Source organism: Lissotriton helveticus, chromosome 1_1 (genome assembly GCF_964261635.1).
Source record: "Lissotriton helveticus chromosome 1_1, aLisHel1.1, whole genome shotgun sequence".
NCBI classification, from domain to species: Eukaryota; Metazoa; Chordata; class Amphibia; order Caudata; family Salamandridae; genus Lissotriton; species Lissotriton helveticus.
The window spans coordinates 1,868,355,157-1,868,378,357 of record NC_136057.1 but is presented as its reverse complement, the minus strand read 5'-3'; positions in this window follow the sequence as shown (position 1 = coordinate 1,868,378,357).

Sequence of the window (23,201 nt, the reverse complement as noted above, 5' to 3'; positions counted from 1 at the left end):
CTCAGAGAGTAACTCATCCTTTGAGTTGGAGTGCTTGTTGGCATTGCAGAAACCCCAACATGGCTGCCAGCATCCTGACACTGCAACAGCTTACTGCTGTTTAGCAGTCTAGTCTTCCAAGCAATCACAGCCTGGTGAAGTGTGCTTCAACATTCTACTGCGCACTTCACTGAAGAATTTACTAGAAGAGCATCTGAAAATGGAGCGTCGTGGAAGTTAGTCAGGTAGACTCAAAATATCCGGGTTTAGTTTTGTTGGTATTATCACAGGTTAAAAATTAAAGGTTAGTGTATTATTCTATGTATTCTTGGAGTCTAAATGGTTAATCTTTTCCCTTATCAAAAATAACCTTGGCTTCAAAGAAAGAAAAAAGGTTGTTTAAAAGTCCGAGAAATGTTGTTGCAGTGAAATAAAAGAACGTTTTAATTTCCAAAGAATAAAGCTTAGTAAAATATTCCAGTTAAGAGTTGCCACTAACGTGACCTTTCAACACGCAGTGTCTGAGAAGAAATCTCTGAGGTTTGTAACGAGCAGAAATTCAATTGAAGGTTTATGTGAGCACTTCCTCCTTTCGTGCTGGATTTTACCTTCTAGTTAAAAGAATGATTAAATATTAACACGTGCACTATAATATCTTGCCGTGTTTTGAGTAAAGCCTGCTATTCATCTTATTTGACAGTTGCTCACTGTGTTTAATTAAGGAATAGGAACATGTGTGAGCTCTTCAGTTTACCACATTAAATATTCTTCTGAGCTCAATTAGAAAGTCGAACTTTAACTTCACAAGGCAGTGATTTTCAGCTTTGAAAGTCGTCTGTAAATCTGAAAATCATTTCTTCTCACTTTTTAAAAAGAAATAACAAACATAGGCAGGGAGAATTGGTTTCTTGGAGAGAAGTGAAGGATTCGACACAGCATTCCAGACCCCCATTAAAAGCCACTACCTTTACTTGTTTAGTAAGTATTAATAAGGAAGGAACTCTAGCAATTACACTAGAATTGAAGGAAGAACACACACTTACCTTGTTTTCTCCATACTAGACAGAGCAGATCAGGAAGCTGAACGACCAGTAAAGAAAAGAACAAGAAACTAGTGAAGGCTTCTTTTGGTGAAACAGACATTACATTAAGAGAAGTAAGAAGAGAGGCTATCCCCAAAACAACCCTCTGGTAAGATAAGTTATTCATATGCTTAATAAGGAAGTAAGTTTATTGCAAACAGAAAAGGTTATATGAGTACTTATTTTTAGCCTAATAAACAGAAGAAGAAGAAGAGCGGAAGAAGCAGAACAGCAAAGAGTTTTGGAGCGGTCTCTTCTCTATCCCAATTCCCTTTCCCCCCCTTAGTACTTACCTGCAAGGAGTACCAACCAACCTGGCAGGGGGGTCCTGAGAGGGGCATGGGGGACTTAGCGGCATTCTGCTCCTGTGTGGTTACTGCTGTATATGAGCAGCCCCTTGACAGAGTGAAGTTCCCACGTTGGTACAAGCACCTGAGCAGAATGGCAGAAGGTCTAGACCTTAAGAATCTATGCGACATTTTGAGTAATATACAGAGGGACTTGGAGGCACTGAGAGAGGAGAATAAGATATTAAGACAAGAGATAATAACCTTTAAAACAGGAACGCCAGTTTTGGGTGCTAGCCAAGCTTCCACATCCTTTGCAACACATAACCCAAATGCTAGCAGGCCAACCTATGCCCCTACACAAGTTATCCATTCCTTGTCTCCAGTAATTCCTCTTGCCCCTCCAGAGAGATTCAACGGAGACCCACAGAAAGCCCAAATTTATTTGACTCAGTGTACGTTGCATTTTATGTGCCGACCCAACAACGATTTTCCCTGATGCACAATCACGTGTGGCGTTCATCCTTTCCTATCTGAGTGGAGCCGCCGCCTCTTGGTCCATGCCACTAGTGTCCAAAGATGACCCAATTTTATACAGCCTAGATAACTTCAAAAAGGAATTCCTTCGTATTTTTGATCGTAGAACTGCATCTCAAGCCTCAGACAACAAACTGTTAGAATTAAAACAGGGAAACCGAGAATTAGTGGCCTATCTAGCCAAATTGAATAAACTGGTGGTTGAGATAAACTAGCCTGAAGATTAAAGAGCCACAGTATTCTACAGAGGGTGACGAAAAGAATTGAAGGACGCCCTTTCGCAAATTCCGAATAGACCAACTGATATCTCGGCCTTAGTGGATTTAACTCTAGAAATTGAGTATCGACTAAGTGAGCGAAAAGGAGAGCTCAAAAGGGAGTTCAGGTCTAGTGTTCCTCGTTTCGACCGAGCCAGTACTGACTCCTCACGATCTGCCGAGAGTTCTACTGGAATCGAACCCATGCAAATTGGAGCAGTCAGAGGTCCTCTTTCTAAAGAGGAAAAGGAAAAAAGAAGATTAAACAAATTGTTTTTATACTGTGGAGGAAGTGGACATTTTGTCAAGAATTGTTTAAAAAGGCCAAAGTTGCCTGCCAAGGAGAAGGAAGACTAGAGGCACCACAGGTAAGTGGGGTTAGACCTGTGGATGCAAATAGAGTAACAACTCCAATTGGTCACCAGTTACCAAATACGCTACAAGTTTCTTCTCCTCATTTGATAATGGCTGTAACTCTAAGGTTTAGAGGTATAATGTTGGCTGGAGTCAATGTGATGGTGGATTCCGGGGCAACTGGTAATTTTTGCGATCTCAAATTTGCTAGCCAAATTGGATTACAATTAGGCTGTCCGGAATTCGGTTAAAACCGACTCTTCTCGAAAATACCCTACAGGATGAAAATCAGCTGACCTGGTTTAAACCGAGTGTCACTGATTTTCATCGTTGTTGCAGGTGTAGGCCACATTAGGGAGCCAAAGCATAATAAACTGTGGTGCCTGGCGCGGACGATTGAGGCGAAAACAGTGCTTCTGGGCCGGTCCAGCACATGCACATGGGGAGCCATGGTATGAATGGCCCAAGGGCCATAGCAACACCAGGCCCCCAGCCTGGCTCACGTGGGGGGTGAGGAGCTGTTGTGCTCTGCTGTCTTACTGCCGCAGGCCGCTCCTGAGTACTTGACAGGTCTTTAAAAAGACCATTTCCATAACAAGGCTTTGATGTTGTTAACACAGGCACTGCGGGGTGCTACAGGGCCCTGCTTCGTCCCCTTGGTGTGAGGAGAGAGTTGCCGCAGTGTTGGGGGTCACGGAGAGCACCGAGGTGTCACAGAGCAGACCCTAATGCTAATGCTTCATCTGTAATGGGGCATCAACTCGTAATAACCTGCCTCGTATACGGCAAGAGTTTATGCCTTCCAATGAACCTCACTTGCGTAATTTGAGGATTATGTCTGAAAATTGCTTAAAAAAATAATTGCCTTCTGTAAGTATGGTAGCAGATCACCAGCAGGACCACACAGAAGAATCGTCCTGGCAAGGGGGGTCTGCCGAGCCCAGAGAATAATGCCACACAGTAACAGGGAGCAGCCTAAAGCGGACTCGCGGCGCCTTTCGTCTTCATTGTATCAGCTCCTAATAAATAAATATAAATAAATCACACTCGTGACCTAGTGCTCTCCGTCGTGCTTCTGCGGACAGTGCACATGTAAACACCCACTGCTCGTGGTGGGGGTACAAACTACGAGGGATGTATCACCCTTCAACCAGATTTTTGAGTGGGGAGTTTAGGGGCAATTCCCACCACCAGATTTTTTAAGTGGCAAATGAAGAATAATCAAATCTTCTTCAGTTCTTTGGGGACTGCACAACATCTTTGTTTAATTTTTTTTTCTTCTTTTAATTGTGGTACTTAAGGTATTGAACTTCTACCAATATCGTTCAGTTATGTAAGCCAAGGGACCCAGCGATAGGGAATGAAGGTGCTATTTTATGTTAAAGCTACAGCTGGAACGCCTGTTTTGAAAACAAAGTGTTTTTAGGAAAGTTTAGCTCCTGATCGCAATTAGCTACAAGCATTGGCAAAGCCTTGGGACATGTGTTGCAGTGTAACGGAAGGCCCATTGTAAAGGTTGACTGGTCACCTTTCTGTTGCTTATGGCTATGTTTGACTGTTAAACTTGGTACTAATGAGGTACAACCTATTCCCAGACAGTGTTAACAAGTGTTGAAATAGTGAAGCAATACTATCAGCAAATGTGCCGCATTAGGCAGCAAAGTTTACATTTTCTTACTGCATAATTCGGTCAACCCTGCCACTTAATTTGGCCCTCTTCTGCAGCATAATTGGCCCTCTTATGCAGCATAATTGGCCCTCTTCTGCCGCAAAATTCCAGTGCCCCACAACTCCGTATCATTTTCCTTAGCTATTAACTTTGCGAGCTCATTGAAATAATTTGGTAAAGGATCTGTGTTCTAAAAACCGAACTTCTCTATGTGTAACATAAAACAATCTTGCTTTACATTTAATAGTAATATAGGCTGTATAAACAATTAGAAAAAGTAAACCGGCATTTTGGGTAACTCGTGGGAAGGTAGTCAGGGCATGGGAATATGTATGTGTTCTTGAATATTTAATGTTTAAAAAAGTAAAAATGCCTTGATGTAAATCTTATGTACCCGAGACACTGGTACATTTATTTTTTTAATTTTAAAACCGTGATCATATTGTTTCATGACGTATTGTCGGATTTACATCATTTGATGGCTCGTGCTTTGGCTCTTGGGGCCGAGCCAGAGCCCCTGGCTTAGCTCTCCCAGGCTGTGCGTTCTCCCCAGAAATGGGATGTCTCCTACACCCTTGCTGCTCGTGCTCGGAAAGCTCAGAGTAAGTTTGTTGTAGGACTAAACTTGCTATGGAGGCAGGGCAATACAGATTAGTGGAATGGCGCCAAATTCTGATAGCCAGTTAAACAAAAGGGTAGGGCACCAGGGTAACCTGGGAGCACAAGCAAAGGGCTCCTTTATCTACTCTCCATTTAACAAGCTTGTTAAGGCTTGGGTGCTTTAATGCCGTAATGCGAGCCCATACTCTCAGGTGAATAGAACCAAAGTGCATTGTTTCAACAAAACAAAAAACAACTTTCTTTGTATACATCCTCTGCCTGACCTCCTCGCTAAAATTATTCAAAGTCTGCGCTGAGCACACAGAATGTGCAAGCTCACAAAGCCAAAGAAGCATTGGCATAGGCAATAGGTCTCGCCTTTGGGACCTTATAAGTGTTTAGCCATGCAACACTTGATGTTGATGCACGAAGGACATTGTGTTGGATAACTAAACACTTGTAAGGTCCCAAAGGTGAGACCTTATGGCTATGCCAATGCTTGTTTGACTTGCATATGCCCCTTCAGCCACATTGCAATTTCATAATAGCATTAAAAAAAGTTCTCTATGTATATTTGACAAACACTTGCTGAGCGACCAATGCATGCTACCATTTAAAACAAGCATTTACAATGCAATAGGTCTTGCATTTAAGCAGTTTGAGCTATTCACATTGCGAATAACAATGCCTTTTATTTTTGTTTTTGTTTTTAAAACATAAATAAAAGTCTTTGTCATTTACAATGCCAATAGCTTAAACTCACATAAATGCGAGAACTATTGCATTGCAAATGCTTGTTAAATTTGAGCTGCAGAATCAAAGAACAATGGAAAGTATTTCATAACTTTATTAAGCTTCTGAACTGTAGAGCAATATACAATTTCTGAATAGAAATTGAAAAAGCAATCATAAAAGCAAAGCGTTCCATAAACACCGGCAAAACACCGATTCAGTTGTTTTTTATGGCGCGAAAATGAGTAAACACTGAAAAGCACTGTTTTTTTGAGGTGTGGAAATAACTGGAAAACACTGAAAAAACACCACCAGAATTTACCAAAAATAGAAACTGAAAACAGGAAAGCCTAATTACAATCTATACAAAAGGAGAAGAGTGAGAAGGTCAGAGCAGTAGATGGCACTGAGTTGACTTCTGGACCAATTACCTGCCATACCGAATTGGTACACATGACCACTGTTGAAGGCCATCAAGAGACTTTACAGTTTAATTTGATAGACGCCCCTCAGTTCCAATTGATCCTAGTTCTTCCTTGGCTGACTGAACACAACCCGTTGATAGATTGGGGAGCCCGTACTATTCAATTAAATTCAGAATACTGCACCAAACATTGTTCTGAAAGTTTGACTCATTCCATGACTACAAGTCCGGTTATTCAGTTATGTACTAATGGAGGTTCAGTATGTTTGATTCAGACTACAGAAATACCAGAACCCTATCAGGATTTTGCAGATGTTTTGACGAGGTCAAAGCTGAAACTCTACCTCCACATAGACCCTACGACTGCAAAATTGATCTAGAACCTGGCGCGAACCTACCTTGCAGCAGAGTTTATGCCTTAACTGAAAAAGAGAATATCCACCTGAAAGAATATTTAACAAAAAATTTGGAAAACGGTTTTATTAGGCATTCCCAGTCCCCCGTTTCTTCCCCTCTTCTTTTTTGTACCGAAGAAGGGGGGGATCTCAGGACTTGCATTGACTTTAGGGCTATCAACAAGATCACTATCAAAAATCGATACCCGTTACCCCTCATTTCGGTACTAAATGATCGAGTAAAGGAAGCCAAGATTTAGATCTAAGGGGAGCGTATCATTTGATCAGACTCCGTGAAGGTGACGAGTGGAAGACAGCGTTCAGGTCCAAATTTGGACTCTACGAGTATCTGGTAATGCCCTATGGTCTTTGTAATGCACCTGCGGCCTTCCAGTATTTCATTAACGATGTGTTGAGCGACTTTATTGATCAATGTGCTATAGTCTACATCGATGACATCCTGATTTATTCTAACACCATGGCGGAACATCGTAACCAGGTCAGAGCTGTTCTCCAACGTCTACGGGAGAACTCCCTGTATGTCAAATTGGAGAAGTGTTTGTTTCATACAGACACAGTGGAATTTCCAGGCTTTGTACTTTCGCCTAATGGAGTTCAAACGGATGAACAAAGGGTACAGGCAATAACGGATTGGAATTCCCCCACATGCATCAAGGAAGTTCAATGTTTTATTGGATTCTCCAATTTTTACAGACGATTTACTCATGATTTCTCATCGAAATTACTCCCTCTGACTCGTCTTTTGAAGAAGGGTGTTTCGTTCCAATGGTCTAAGGAGGCGGAAGAGGCCTTTCAATTGATGAAAAAGAGTTTCACCACTGCACCAGTGTTACTTCACGCAGACCCTTCTGAGCCCTTTTATTTGGAGACTGATGCTTCAGACCTAGCCATCGGAGGGATACTTTCTCAGAGGCATAAGGACACTGGATAACTGCATCCGGTAGCGTATCATTCACGCAAGCTTAACCCTGCAGAATGCAACTATACGATTACGGAAAAAGTACTTTTGGCGATCAAGGATGCCTTCAAGGATTGGAGGCATTACCTCATGGGGACTAAGTATACGGTAACAGTGTTCACAGACCACCGCAACCTAAAATTTTTGCGATCTGCTCGTACCCTCACACCACGTCAGTTGCGTTGGTCTCTGTACTACGCCGACTTTGATTTTGTTATCACCTTTCGTCCTTGATCCAAGAATGGAAAGGCTGATGTACTTTCACGACTTGATACAGAAAATCGATCTTCTGTTGTTGAAAATAAACCCATCATTCCCGATACCAAATTCATTGGAGTAATTCCATTGGAACCTTTTGAGCATCTTGTTCGGAACTCGATGTCGGACCTAGATATGGAAACTTGGGCCACCGAAGATCCTCAACGTTTCATCCGCAATGGCCTTCCTTATCAGGACTCTGCCTTGCATTTACCCACCAAGGACCTCCAGTTGAAAGCAATGCAGGAATGTCATGACAACCCATTGGCTGGTCACAAGGGCATCTTAAAGACTGAAGATCTGCTCAAACGAAACTTTTGGTGGCCATATATGTGCCGTGATGTTCGCCAATATGTTTTAGGATGTGAACTTTTTGCACTGGGAAAATCGGAGAGGCAGGCCCCCAAAGGGTTTTTAAAACCCATGCCCACTCCTCCATATCCTTGGCACACAGTCTTGTTAGATTTGATTGTGGACTTACCTTCTTCCCATGGTTATGATACAATTCTTGTAGTTGTTGACACTTTTAGTAAAATGGCACACTTTGTACCCTTTAAGGGTACTCCCACTTCTAAGCAACTGTCACAAATTTTCAACCAACACATAATTCGCCTTCATGGGATTCCTAAAGTACTCATTTAAGACAGGGGTTCTCAGTTCCTTTCCCGATTTTGGAAGGCTTACATCAAGGGCCTTAATATTGACCACCGTTACTCCACTAGTTTTCACCCAGAAACTGCCGGTCAGACTGAACGCATAAATCAGGAATCAGAACAACATCTCAGACTTTACTTGTTAGACGAAGAGGGTGATTGGCCTGATCATTTGTGGGCGGCGGAGTTTGCCTATAATAATGCCCTTAATGTATCCACAGGCTGCTCCCCCTTCTTTACAAATTCTGGCAGACATCCTAATTCCCTTGCTAATTTTGACAATGCTACCATCCCTACGATTCAAGATATTGCTAACCAATTAACCAAGATTCATCGCACAGTCACTCAGAATTTGTCAGTCGCGAAGGCTCGTTACAAACACTTCGCTGACCGAAAACGTAAAAAAGCTCCTGAACTTCATGTAGGCGATTTAGTCTGATTGTGTACAAAGAATCTCAGGCTCAAAGGTCCTCGTAAATTTCAGCCTCGTTTTATGGGCCCTTACCCAATTGAGAAGGTCATAAACCCAGTCACATATAGACTGTCTCTTCCTAGTACTTCAAAAATCCATCCTGTATTTCATGTTTCTCTCCTGTAGCCAATTCACCCAGAGTTGCAGAGGTCTTCTCCTCCTACCCCGTTAATCCTTCATGGCGAGACTGAATATGAACTTAAATGGATTTTAGATTCCAAAATCCTCCACAATGATCTCTTTTACCACATTGACTGGAAGGGTTATGGACCTGATGAGCGCTCTTGGGAAAAGAGTACTGATGTCCATGCCCCCCGCCTAATTAAAGCTTTTCATGCTAAATTCCCTACTAAACCCCGACAGAAGGAAACCCCATTGGGAGAGGGTACTGTCAGGAATCACGGGAGGTTTCCTCCTCCTACCTCCTAGGTGGCTTCCACCCTCCCATTCCAAACTCAGAGAGTAATTCATCCTTTGAGTTGGAGTGCTTGTTGGCATCGCAGAAACTCCAACATGGCTGCCAACATCCTGACACTGCAACAGCTTACTTCTGTTTAGCAGTCTAGTCTTCCAAGCAATCACAGCCTGGTGAAGTGTGCTTCAACATTCTACTGCGCACTTCACTGAAGAATTTACTAGAAGAGCATCTGAAAATGGAGCGTCGTGGAAGTTTGTCAGGTAGACTCAAAATATCCGGGTTTAGTTTTGTTGGTATTATCACAGGTTAAAAATTAAAGGTTAGTGTATTATTCTATGTATTCTTGGAGTCTAAATGGTTAATCTTTTCCCTTATCAAAAATAACCTTGGCTTCAAAGAAAGCTTAGTAAAATATTCCAGTTAAGAGTTGCCACTAACGTGACCTTTCAACACGCAGTGTCTGAGAAGAAATCTCTGAGGTTTGTAACGAGCAGAAATTCAATTGAAGGTTTATGTGAGCACTTCCTCCTTTCGTGCTGGATTTTACCTTCTAGTTAAAAGAATGATTAAATAATAACACGTGCACTATAATATCTTGCCGTGTTTTGAGTAAAGCCTGCTATTCATCTTACTTGACAGTTGCTCACTGTGTTTAATTAAGGAATGGGAACATGTGTGAGCTCTTCAGTTTACCACGTTAAATATTCTTCTGAGCTCAATTAGAAAGTCGAACTTTAACTTCACAAGGCAGTGATTTTCAGCTTTGAAAGTCGTCTGTAAATGTGAAAATCATTTCTTCTCACTTTTTAAAAAGAAATAACAAACACAGGCAGGGAGAATTGGTTTCTTTCAGAGAAGTGAAGTATTCTTTTTTTTTTTTTTTTTATTTTTTTTTTATTGAACAAGCCGTAGGAAAACATTGGTACATTAAATTCTTCATAATTAGACAAAAATTTACAGACAATATACAAGAGACAACCCTAGACAATAGAATACCACAGCGAAAATACAAAAACTGCAATAGTGTACGACTAAACATACCGATAATAAAGTGCTAGTACAGGAAAAACAACTGATATTGTACATCAAAATTTCTGCTATAATTCGTATAAACCTACTGATATAATGCAATGAGGCTATACCAAGATATTATTGCTATTCTTAAAATATTAGTACAAAGACATGCTAAATTGGCTAATATAAAAACAACTGATAAAAAGCATCAAAATTACTATACGGTTCATAAAGTGCTAGTGCGAAAAGGTGCGAGAACCGACGATTTAAAGCAGCACAAATATTATTATAATTCTTAAAGTGCTAGTGCAGTAACGTGCAAAATTGGCTTATATAAAGTGACTAGTGGAGAAGTGTGGCTCAGGGGTTAGAGGCAGCAGACCCGGAAGCTGAGATCGGTCCTGGACCAGGGTTCAATTCCCCGCCCCGGCGGGTCTTGGGCTAAAAATTCCACGGACTCGATAATTCTCACCCCGGTGCCTCCTCAACTCACGGGTTCACACTCTGCGACTCTGGGCAACAGCTTGCTTAATCTCCACAACGGCCCCTCGCGGCGGGATGCCTGACTTTCACCTTGTGGATACCCTGCTATCTCACAGGGGAATATCAGGAAGGGTTCCCTAAGCAAGCGCCGGGACACCTGCTTTGCGGGTAGCTGTGCGCTATATAAGCTCAACTACATTTACATTTACATTTACATTTAGTGCAATAAAGTGGAGAAACCGTCGATGTATAGCAGCAAAAATATTATTACGTTTCTTAAAGTGCAAGTGCAACATCGTACCAAAATTAGCTAATATATAAGATAAAGTTCACAAACAGCCAATATAACACAGCAAATATATACTTTCAGTTCTTAAAGTGCAAATGCAATAACATCTAAAAATTGACTAGAAAACAACAATCACCTTCCTTTTATCAATTCAAGCTTCTCAAAATGTTTCCAATTCCTTTCAAATCTTGCAATCGCACCCACTCTACCTGCGTAAGCTCTCTCAAAGTTATATGTTCTTCTCATTTTATTAACCCATTTTACTTGACATGGGATCACCGTACATTTCCAATTTTGTAGAATCAGGGACCGTGCTACAACAGTAGAGATACAAATAAACACTTCTTCTGATTTATTAAACCTATTCCTTTCTTTACAGATACCAAAAAGGGCCACCTCCGCCTCTGGTAATAGAATTTTCCCAGTTGCCATCTCCAAGTCTGCGAAAATCCCCTTCCAGAAGGATTCTAACTTTGGGCATGAAAAGAAAATATGATACCAACCACCCTGATCCCTAGTTTTGCATCTGAAGCATTTATTCTCACATTCAGGGAATATTCTCTGCAAGGCCTCCGGGGTATAATACGCCAGCCAGCGAGAAAGAAAGGACATTCGTTTATAATTAGCTGCTTGGAGTGCTTTATTTCCTAAATAACATATTACTTCCCAGTCTTTATCCGATAAAGCACACTGTAATGTGAGACTTATTTTTACTAAATGCTTAACTATTATAGGAGATGATCCAGAAGGGAGTAACTTTTTATACCAGAATCCAATACCCTTATGTTTTTCCCCATATAGAGCTGTTAACAAGACATTGGGTGTTGTATCTAAACCTCCTACTTCTTTCCTTATAAAATAAACCAATTGTAAGTTTTCAAAAAACATGAGCCGCCTAGGATGCGTTCTGTCTCTAACCATATGCCAGCTAATTACCGTATTTTGAATAAGTAGGTGCCTTATTTCACAAAATCCGGCAGATTCCCATTCTATCAGGTGATTCAAAGATATCTTGAGACCCATTTTAGCACATTCTGACAATTTCAAATAAATGGATCCATCTGAACCGTGTTTTTTAAATAAAAGCCGTAATCTTGATGAGTACCCTATCAGTGTCTTATATCTTGTTTTCTTGGGAAGCTTTGCAGTTTTTAAAAAGAAAAAAAGTTGAGAGCCTGATTCCTCAAGCATTCTATCTAAAAAAAATTTGTCTCTTGTCTGTCTAGCCCTTAGTAATCCTGCAATTATATCGAAAAAAACTGCTTCGTAGTATGTCTTAAAATGGGGAAGAGCAAGCCCACCTTGCTTTACAGGAAGTTGTATCACCGCGAGCTTGACTCTTGTGGCCTTTTTATTCCAAATAAATCTTCTCATCATGGTTTCAAGTTCGTTAAAAAAGGCCATATTAACTTTAATTGGAATATTGCTAAACAAGAATACAAGCAAGGGCAGTACGTTCATCTTTATCAATGCCACTCTGCCAATCAATGACAAGGGCAATCGATCCCATTGTTCAAACAGGCTCTTGATTTTATTCTTCGTTTTTATATAATTCAGTCGAAAAAGTTCTTGATACTCTCTGGTCACGTAAATCCCTAGGCATCTTATTGGATCCCTTTTTTCTGCTTGAGACTGAAGATCTAACGGAAGAAAATCTAAATTTGAATTAAAAATGAGAACTTCCGTCTTTTTCTCGTTGATCTTATATCCCCCGATCTTCTCATATTCCTGGAGCTCTTTCATAAGATGAAAAATATTTTCTTTATCGGGAGCCAAATACAGGATAATATCGTCAGCAAACAGTTTTAGCTTTGACATTCCAGCAATTGGGGGAGATATTGCGTCATTATTCCTTATTTTTATTACCAGAGGTTCGATAAAAAAGGTGAAAAGCAGGGGAGATAAAGGGCAACCTTGCCTAGTGCCGCGGTTTATTTTAATCTTCCCTGCTTGCCTAGCATTTATTATCACCTGGGCTGATGCCCCCTCATAAATATTCTGTAACATACTAATAATTGGGGCAGGGAACCCAAAATAACCCAAGGAAGAAAATAACGTTGACCAGTTGACTAAATCAAATGCTTTTTCTGCATCAATCATAAAAATGCATGCAGAGATTGAATTAACATTAAAATAATCTAACGCCTGTATCAAATATTCTGTGTTAGCTGCCATATATCGACCGGCTATAAAACCCGTCTGGTCATGGTGAATTACCTCCTGGGCTGCGAACACAAATCTTTGAGCCCAGATTTTCATAAGAACCTTATAGTCTGAGTTCAATAGACTAATTGGTCTATAGGAATTCACATCCTCTGGTTTTTTACCTTTCTTGACGAAACTAATAATTGTGGACTCTTTAAACTCGGAAGGAACCCTTCCGCCTATTCTAATATAATTAAATACATTTTTCAAGGGATCTTCTAATTCCTTCGAGAAAACCTTATAAAATTCGATCGGAAACCCATCCATACCTGAAGCTTTTGCTCCCGCTGTTTCTTTTATACTATTTTGAATTTCTAGGGAACTAATTTCGCAGCCTATTTGATTACGTCTGGAATTGGAGATTTTGGGAATATCCAAATTATCAAAATATTCCCTGATCAATATTGCCTCCACTTGAATATCTGTAGAGTAAATTCTCTCGTAGTGATCAAGGAATATTTTCGCGATTCCCTCGCTCCGAGTATCTATTCCACCTAGAGGGTCTTGAATTTTCAAAATGATGGAAGACTCTTGTTTTTTTCTAATCGAGTTAGCCAGAAGCTTCCCCATAAGTTGACTATCTTCATACAGCCTTTGCTGAAAGGCTTTTGAATTATTTATCTCTTCTAGAGTGAAGAAGTCCCTAAGCGACGCTTTGGCTTGTTCCCATTTATTAGGCTTTTGATTCAGTTTTAATGCGTACTCCTTCTCGGCAGCACACTGCAGGGCGGATATTCTTCCCTTTCGAACGTTTGCTTTATTGCTGGAACATGCTATAATCTGCCCCCGGGCTTCTGCTTTAAATGCACCCCATACCGCGAAAGGCTCTGCTGAATCCTTATTTACTAGAAAAAATTCTTTTAGCTAATCTTTGAAGCCCTCAACCCATATCATATTCTGTAAACTCCAACATGGCTGCCAACATCCTGACACTGCAACAGCTTACTTCTGTTTAGCAGTCTAGTCTTCCAAGCAATTACAGCCTGGTGAAGTGTGCTTTAACATTCTACTGCACACTTCACTGAAGAATTTACTAGAAGAGCATCTGAAAATGGAGCGTCGTGGAAGTTAGTCAGGGTAGACTCGAAATATCCGGGTTTAGTTTTGTCGGTATTATCACAGGTTAAAAATTAAAGGTTAGTGTATTATTCTATGTATTCTTGGAGTCTAAATGATTAATCTTTTCCCTTGTCAAAAATAACCTTGGCTTCAAAGAAAGAAATAAGGTTGTTTAAAAGTACGAGAAATGTTGTTGCAGTGAAATAAAAGAACGTTTTAATTTCCAAAGAATAAAGCTTAGTAAAATATTCCAGTTAAGAGTTGCCACTGACGTGACCTTTCAACACACAGTGTCTGAGAAGAAATCTCTGAGGCTTGTAACGAGCAGAAATTCAATTGAAGGTTTATGTGAGCACTTCCTCCTTTCGTGCTGGATTTTACCTTCTAGTTAAAAGAATGATTAAATATTAACACGTGCACTATAATATCTTGCCGTGTTTTGAGTAAAGCCTGCTATTCATCTTACTTGACAGTTGCTCACTGTGTTTAATTAAGGAATACAAACATGTGTGAGCTCTTCAGTTTACCACGTTAAATATTCTTCTGAGCTCAATTAGAAAGTCGAACTTTAACTTCACAAGGCAGTGATTTTCAGCTTTGAAAGTCGTCTGTAAATGTGAAAATCATTTCTTCTCACTTTTTAAAAAGAAATAACAAACATAGGCAGGGAGAATTGGTTTCTTTCAGAGAAGTGAAGGATTCGACACAGCATTCCAGACCCCCATTAAAAGCCACTACGTTTACTTGTTTAGTAAGTATTAATAAGGAAGGAACTCTAGCAATTACACTAGAATTATAGGAAGAACACACACTTACCTTATTTTCTCCATACTTGACAGAGCAGATCAGGAAGCTGAACGACCTGTAAAGAAAAGAACAAGAAACTAGTGAAAGCTTCTTTTGGTGAAACAGACATTACATTAAGAGAAGTAAGAAGAGAGGCTAGCCCCAAAACAAACCTCTGGTAAGATAAGTTATTCATATGCTTAATAAGGAAGTAAGTTTATTGCAAACAGAAAAGGTTATATGAGTACTTATTTTTAGCCTAATAAACAGAAGAAGAAGAAGAGCGGAAGAAGCAGAACAGGCAAGAGTTTTGGAGCGGTCTCTTCTCTATCCCAATTCTCTTTCCCCCCCTTAGTACTTACCTGCAAGGAGTACCAACCAACCTGGCAGGGGGGTCCTTAGAGGGGTATTGGGGACTTAGCGGCATTCTGCTCCTGTGTGGTTACTGGCTGTATATGAGCAGCCCCTTGACAAGCTGCTAGCTGGTCCTTCCCATTAATAGAAAGAAATGACCCAGTCTTGTCTAATTTCCCTAACTTCTGCGAGGAGATGAGAAAACTTGTTGATAGGAAGGCACATTTACTTTCCTTAGATAGAGAACTCATCACACTTAAGCAGGGGTCACAAGACCTCTTGACATACATCACTACATCTAATAGACTGGTCATTGAAACAGATTGGCCAGTGGAAAAAAGAACATCGCTGTTCTATCAAGGACTAAGAAGTGAGTTAAAGGATGTATTAGCCCAGGTTGTTCATATGCCAGCTACTTGTGATAAATTAATTGAAATAACAGTCCAGTGGATCATCGTCTACAGGAAAGAAAGGGAGATAAGCAGCGTGTGGACACTAGAGTCCTGTTTACTAGACCAAGACCATGGCGGAGGAGCGCACTTCATCCGCAGATGGAACAGAGCCAATGCAAGTCAGTGGAATACGAGGTCCGCTTAGTGCAGAAGAAAGGAACAGAAGACGGCAGCTGCAGTTGTGTATGTATTGGGGAAAGGCTGGACACTTCATCAAGAATTGTGCTTCTTAAACCAAAGCCCAGTACAAAGACAATCAAGAAGTGAAGAAGGTGCCAGTAGTGGATTTTCGTGATGAGATGGCGGAAAACTGATATCCTCAAACTTGACAGAGACCCCTTGTTTGAGGCAGGAGAATGTAGAGGTCTATCCCGCTTTGGTCAACACGATACAAAATTCTGTAGCACATATGAATGTGTGTGTAACATTAGAGATTGCTGGAGTAAAACCCATAATGGTCCATGCACTCTTGGATTGTGGGGCTACTGGAAATTTTATCGATCAGAAGTACGCTCATGAATTAGGCATACCTTGCATAAAGAAGCTAAAGCCGGAACCTGTAAAACCAGTAGATGGTACTGCTTTGACATCAGGACCAGTATGTTACCACACCCAGCCAATTTCTATGCAATTGGGATTAATTCATTTTGAGACCATACAGTTCGACCTTATTGACGCCCCGAACTTTAAACTCATTCTAGGCATGCCATGGCTGACTATGCATGACCCCAATGTGCAGTGGGCATCACGCACTATAAATATTAATTCCTCGTTTTGTGCAGAACATTGCACAAAAGAAAGAAACCTTCAGCCACAGTCCAGATTTGAAAACCCTGCGGTGCTATTAGCATCAGGGTGCAGTACACAGAGTGTGTGCCTTGTATTCTCTTTACCAGAAGTATATTCTGAGTACAAGGAAGTCTTCAACAAACAGGAAGCAAACAAGCTACCACCACATCGGGAGTATGATTGTGTGATTGACCTTGAGCCAGGAGCAAGCATACCTTGCAGTAGAATATATGCTCTCACAGAGGCTGAAAATACCTATTTGCAAGCATACCTCAAGAAACTTTTGTCCTCTGGGTTTATTTGCCCCTTCACCTCTCCCGCCTCGTCGCCACTTTTTTTTATACCAAAACAAGAAGGGGGCCTAAGGGCGTGAATCGACTATAGAGCGATCAATAGAGTGACCAAGAAGAACAGGTATCCTCTACCTTTAATTCCAGTATTTATGGATCAGCTGAAGGGAGCCACCATATTTACCAAATTGGACCATCTAGTGCGGGTGAGGCAAGTAGACGAATGCAAGACGGCTTTTCGTACCAAATATGAACTGTACGAGTACCAGGTCATGCCCTTTGGCCTGTGTAATGCCCCCGCCGCTTTCCAATATTTCATGGACATTTATTGAGAGGATTGCTGGACGTCTCATGTATCGTCTATATCGATGACACCTTAATTTACTCAGAGACATTGGAAGAGCATGTACATCATGTGGCTGCTGTATTGAAACGTCTACAGCAACACACTCTCTTTGCCAAACTGGAAAAATGCCTGTTCCACACTACTACAGTAGAATTCTTTGGATACATCATCGGCCCAGGAGGCATTTGTATGGATAAAAAGAAAACGGATGCCATCATGCACTGGGAGTCACCCTCTAGTGTGAAGAGTTTGCAAAGTTTCCTAGGTTTTTCCAACTTTTATCGGAAATTTATTAAAGGGTTCTCAAACATTATACAACCAATGACATTGCTTTTATGCAAAGGAACCCCGTTTCACTGGACTGAAGCAGCGGAAACAGCATTTCAGACCCTGAAAAGGTGTTTTACTAGTGCTCCGATTCTACGACATCCAGACCCAGGACATCCCTTTGTATTGGAAACAGATGCATCATACTACGCTCTAGGCGGAGTCCTTTCACAGAGGCATCCAGACACTGGGCAGGTCCACCCAGTCGCATTCTTTTCCAAGAAACTGTCTCCCTGTGAAATCAATTACAGTATTACAGACAAAGAACTGTTGGCTATAAAAAGAGCATGCGAAGAGTGGAGGCATCATTTGATGGGGGCAAGACATACGGTGGAGATATATACAGACCATCGCAACCTACTGTTTCTAAAGAGTGCCAGAGCCTTACAACCACGACAACTCTGGTGGTCCTTATTCTTTGCAGATTTTGATTTCATCTGGAACCATGCAGAGCCCGTTTCAAACAAGCGCTGGCGACCTATAAAGCCCAGATCAAGGTGGCCAAGGCCAGACATTTGGAAGAACTTTTGTTGGCCGCGGCAAATAAGTCTCAGACCCTATTTAAGGTCGTAAAAGATCTGGCCCACCCAGCCTGTACAAAAAACATTGTGCCTGCCTCGCAAGCTCTCTGCGATTTGCTGGCACAGGCATTTGAGGACAAGATTGTTACCATCCTAAATAAGCTTGCTTTGCCATCGGTTCAGACTGGGTATCCTTCAAACTGCGCCAAGATGGTGGAGGAGGACGCTAAGCTAGCGGAATTGAATATCTTGCCCTTACCTTCGTATGACGACTTCTGTGCACTGGCCGATGGCATATCCTCGGGCTCACCGTCCGACCCGTTGCCACCAAAATTCTGGAAGCTGTGCCGGGAAGAACTGTTTCCACCTCTTTATTCCATCTGCTGCCAATCCCTCAGCTCGGCGCAAGTTCCAGATAGCTGGAAACTGGTGGTTGTCTGCCCCCTCCTCAAGAAGGAAAACTTGGATCCTGCTTGCCCAGCCAACTATAGACCGATCTCTCTGTTGCCATTTCCTATTAAGATCCTTGAGAAATGGGCCACAAAACATCTTTCCAACTTTCTCGAGGTCAACAACTGTTTGGATGTGGCCCAGTTTGGCTTCAGACCAGCGCATGGGACTGAGGCAGCATTGGTGATCGTCCTTGACGATCTGCGAACGCGGGCCGATCAGGGCCGAGCGACCTTTTTGGTGCTGCTCGACATGTCGGCCGCGTTCGACGCGGTCAGCCAGACTGGCGGAGGTGGGAGTATCCGGGCTGGCCCTTGAATGGCTGAAGTCTTATCTCGATCATAGACATCAGCAAGTGGCCATCCCACCCTTTAAATCTAACATCAGAAGGGTCGGCCAGGGCGTACCTCAAGGGTCAGCCATAAGTCCCATCCTTTTCAATCTCTACCTCCGCCCCCTGATCAAGTTGATCAAATCTTTTGGCATCACGGTCACCAACTACGCTGATGACACCCAGCTCATCTTTTCCCTTGAGGGTAAGGATGGAGTGTCTCTGGAGGCATTTAATTGCTGTATGAACACCACGGCAGAGTGGCTGGGTAACAACTCCCTGCAGTTTAACTGTGCAAAAACGGAGGTGTTGCACTGTTCTCTGGACTGCGTCCCCAGACCTTTGCCGCCAGATTTCTGGCCTTTGGATTTTCAGGGTGCTACTGCGCCCGTAGAGTCAGTCCGCAATCTGGGAGTAGTGTTCAGTACTAATCTGCAGCTTGATGCTTCTGTGAATCGCACAGTGTCCACCTGTATGGCACTGCTCTGCTCGCTGCGTAAGATCTTGCCCCTACTCCCGCCCCAGGTAAGACCAGAGGTAGTGCGGAGCATAATTTTAAGTCGAATTGACTACTGCAACGCACTACTCCTGGGAGCTCTGGCCAATTTAGTCGGAAAATTACAGCGGTTGCAGAACTTTGCTGCTAAATTGGCCCTTTCACGCCGCCGTGCGGATTCCTCCACCAAGGCACTAAGAGACCTTCACTGGTTGCCAGTCTCGCAGCGCATTGAGTTCAAGGCACTATGCATGGTGTTTAGGGCCCTACATGGGCAGGGTCCACCCCCTTTGCGGGACCTCTTCTCCTGGTACACCCCATCTAGACTGCTTCGGTCAGCTTCCTCCCACCTGGTGGTTGTGCCTAGGATTTTGAGGTCTCGGAAGGGTGGCAGATCCTTTAGATTCGTGGCTGCAAAACTGTGGAACTCTCTTCCCCTGGGATTGAGAGGTCTGGAAAACTTCATTTCTTTTAAAAAAACTTTGAAAACTCACCTGTTTCCCAGGGTAATGTAACCATGTATTGTATGTGTATTGCATCAGGATAGTCTAAGCGCCAGGATGCCCGTCGGGTGACAGATACGCGCTATATAAGAATACCTATACATACATACATACATACATACATCATCAAATACCGACCTGGACCCCAGAACGGGAAGGCCAATGCACTGTCAAGACCGGTGCCCAGTTCCGAATCCAACAGACTAGGAGATGATGAGCCTCCCGCCATTCTACAGAAGGCTTCCTTCCAAAATGAAATAGCGGCTGTGACAACATCAGAGAGCTTCTTAGAAGAAGTCAAGGAGCAATACAACCTTCCTGATGAACAAGCATGGGTGGACAAAGATCCACTACACCAATGCAAGAGAAATGACTTATTGTTTCATGATAAACAGTTGTATATACCCTCTGGTCCTTTGAACAACAAGTACTACAATGGACTCATGATTCCCCGTTCGGGAGCCATTTGGGGCAACAAAAAACCGTGCAGAACCTGTCTCGATATTTCTGGTGGGAATCAATGAGGAAGGACGCCCAAAAATATGTTACTGAATGTTCCATATGTGCGCAAGTAAAAACTAGTCATCAACCACCCAGTGGATTGTTGAGACCGATTCCTGTACCTCCATCACCGTGGCATACAGTTTCCATGGATTTTATAGTGGAAATGCCTCCTAGTATAGGACATAATACCATTTTAGTCGTTATAGACCACTTGACTAAAATGGGGCATTGTATAGCTCTAATTAAACTACCCACATCGGGAGAATTGGCTACAACATTCCTACAGCAGGTAGTACAGTTACATGGGATTCAATTGGTCTTGATAACGGATAGAGGCACGCAATTCACGTCAAGGTTCTGGAAGGCACTCTGTACGAGCATGAAGATCTCGCCCGTTTATCAACTAATTATCACCCGCAGACAGATGGCAAAACTGAGAGGTTAAATCAGACCCTGGAACAATATCTCAGATGTTTCACTCTAAAACATAGTGAGGAATGGAGTACGCTAAAATGGACTGCAGAGTTTGCGTATAACAACGCCACTCATTCTTCTTTGGGATGTTCGCCTTTTTTCTGTCTCAACGGTTATCCCCCTAATATGATGCCATTTGAACAGCCAGTTACCTCCTCACATCCTACTATACCGGGACATCATGCACATCTTAGAGCAGTGTTACAGGAGGCTAAACAACATTTGAAGGCATCCAGAGATAGAGATAAGCACAATGCCGACATGAAGAGAAAAGCTGAGCCATCTTAAAGTGTAGGAGACAAGGTGTGGCTCAACACAAAACACTTGAAGTTTAAGGGAAACACCAGACTACAACCTAGATATGTAGGGCCATATACCATTCACAGCATCATTAACCCCGTAGCCATGAAACTTACTCTTCCTTCTACGTGGCATATTCATACAGTGTTTCACGTTTCCCTCTTGAAACCTTGTCTTCCCCACACTAGGTTGACTAGGAAACCATTGCCTTTGGAGGTTGAAAGAGAGATGGATTATGAGGTTCATATCATTCTAGATTCCAAACGGGTTAGGGGGAGAGTGCTCTACCTGGTGGATTGGAAAGGATACGGTCCTGAGGACCGTTCTTGGGAGCCACGGTCCAACTTACATTACCCGGCGCTTCTTTGGCGTTTCCATGCTCGGTTCCCTGGGAAGCCTGGTGGACCGCCGGGACGTCGGTCGTGGAGAGGGGCTTCTGTCACGTTCTACCCTAGATTGATTGCACAGAGAGGAATATGTGAGGCATGAATGTGGGGACTACAATTCCCAGAATGCTAAGGGAATGTATTCTCCTTCCTTCTTTTCTCTCCTAGCTACATAAACCCCTCCTCTTCCTTGATCAGCTGCTTGTCACCTGATTTTGTGGCCGAGTGTTTGTGGAGTTCCTAATGCTGAGTAACCCGTTTCTGTTTCCCGGGGAGTTTGAATGAGCGCTTGCCACACTGGATCACGAGCGCTGGCCGCGCTAGAGTTGAAGCGCTTGCCGCGCTGGTTTACAAGCGCTTACCGCGCTAGAATTGAAGCTCATTTGCCGCACTGGATTGGAGCTTTGGGTTCAAGGGCGCTTACCGCGCTGGATTAGGGACCCGCCAGGATTGTGACCTCGGAAGCGCGAGGTAGCGTTTCTCCCTCGAAACTTGTTTTTGGTGTTCTAAGTAGAATCGGTAGCGAGCTCGCTACAAAACGTATAGCAGCTGAAGTGAAGCTGTTAGTTCGTTCATTTATTTTTTGCACATTACATGCGTAGTGGTGCTAACCTCTGGGAGTGAGATGCCCCAGAATTCATAGTTACAGAGCATTGGAAGGCTCAGAAGAATCGCATGAACTTCAGGAACCAGAACTACATTAACCAGAAGTCCGTCTGGTACTCAGATAAGTTCTGATAGTATATGTTTTATGATGTACAAACTAGTACATTTATTCGCTATGTGACAATCACGGATTTGAGTGATCAACGCTTGAGTGTTTTCTTTTTTCTTTACTTTATTTTTACTTTTGAACTTTCTTGAAGAAAACTTGCGGCAGTTTAAAATGTAAGTTTATTCACACACATAGTCATATTGATCTACCCTGCTAGACGTATGTATTGTATGTATGACGTGTTCTCTCTCCCCTGCAGGATTCATGGGTTAGAGAGGAGTGAGACCCACGCAGCTCCCAGCCAGTTCAGGATTGATTATTGAAACTGCTGCATTTTTATTGTTTCTTTGTCCCTTTTTCCCCTTCCCCAGGTGTGGTTCAATCTGTTGAGTTTGCTAGTACTTGCAGGTGGTTCCATACAGGGGGACAGGGAGAACAAGCATCATTCATTGCTCCCGCTGTATCCGGCTGAAGAGGTTAGTGGTAACCTATGTTCACTTCGTGACAACACCTCGCAACCATAGGAAAGACCACCCTGAGCAGGAGAGAGGCCCTAACACAGAGCAGACAAGGCCTTAGAAACCTCTCAATTAGAAAAGCGCACTGCTCCTTACGGAGACCAGATTGTAGCACAGTCTGTAGTAGGTGCGGGTGGATGGGAGTGTGTGTGGGGGGTCCGCTCCTCTTGCACACTGCTCTCTCTGCCTGTACAATGACCTGTACAATTTAAATTAGCACATGGCTCCACGTCCTTCCATACCAAACTACAGAAGTCTGTAGTAGCTGCAGGGGGCATTGCTATTCCAGTTACACACCGCTTTACCTGTACAATGAGCCTTAAAAACGTTTAAATTAGAACATGGCTCAATTTCCTATGAATATTCGACTACATCAATCTGTAGTAGCTGCAGGGGGGATCTATACTCCAGTTACGACCTGCTCTACATGTTTAAAGAGTTTGACCTCCAAATCAGAACATGGCTTCACACTCTCTGAATATCCATCTACATCAACCTGTGGTAGCTGCAAGG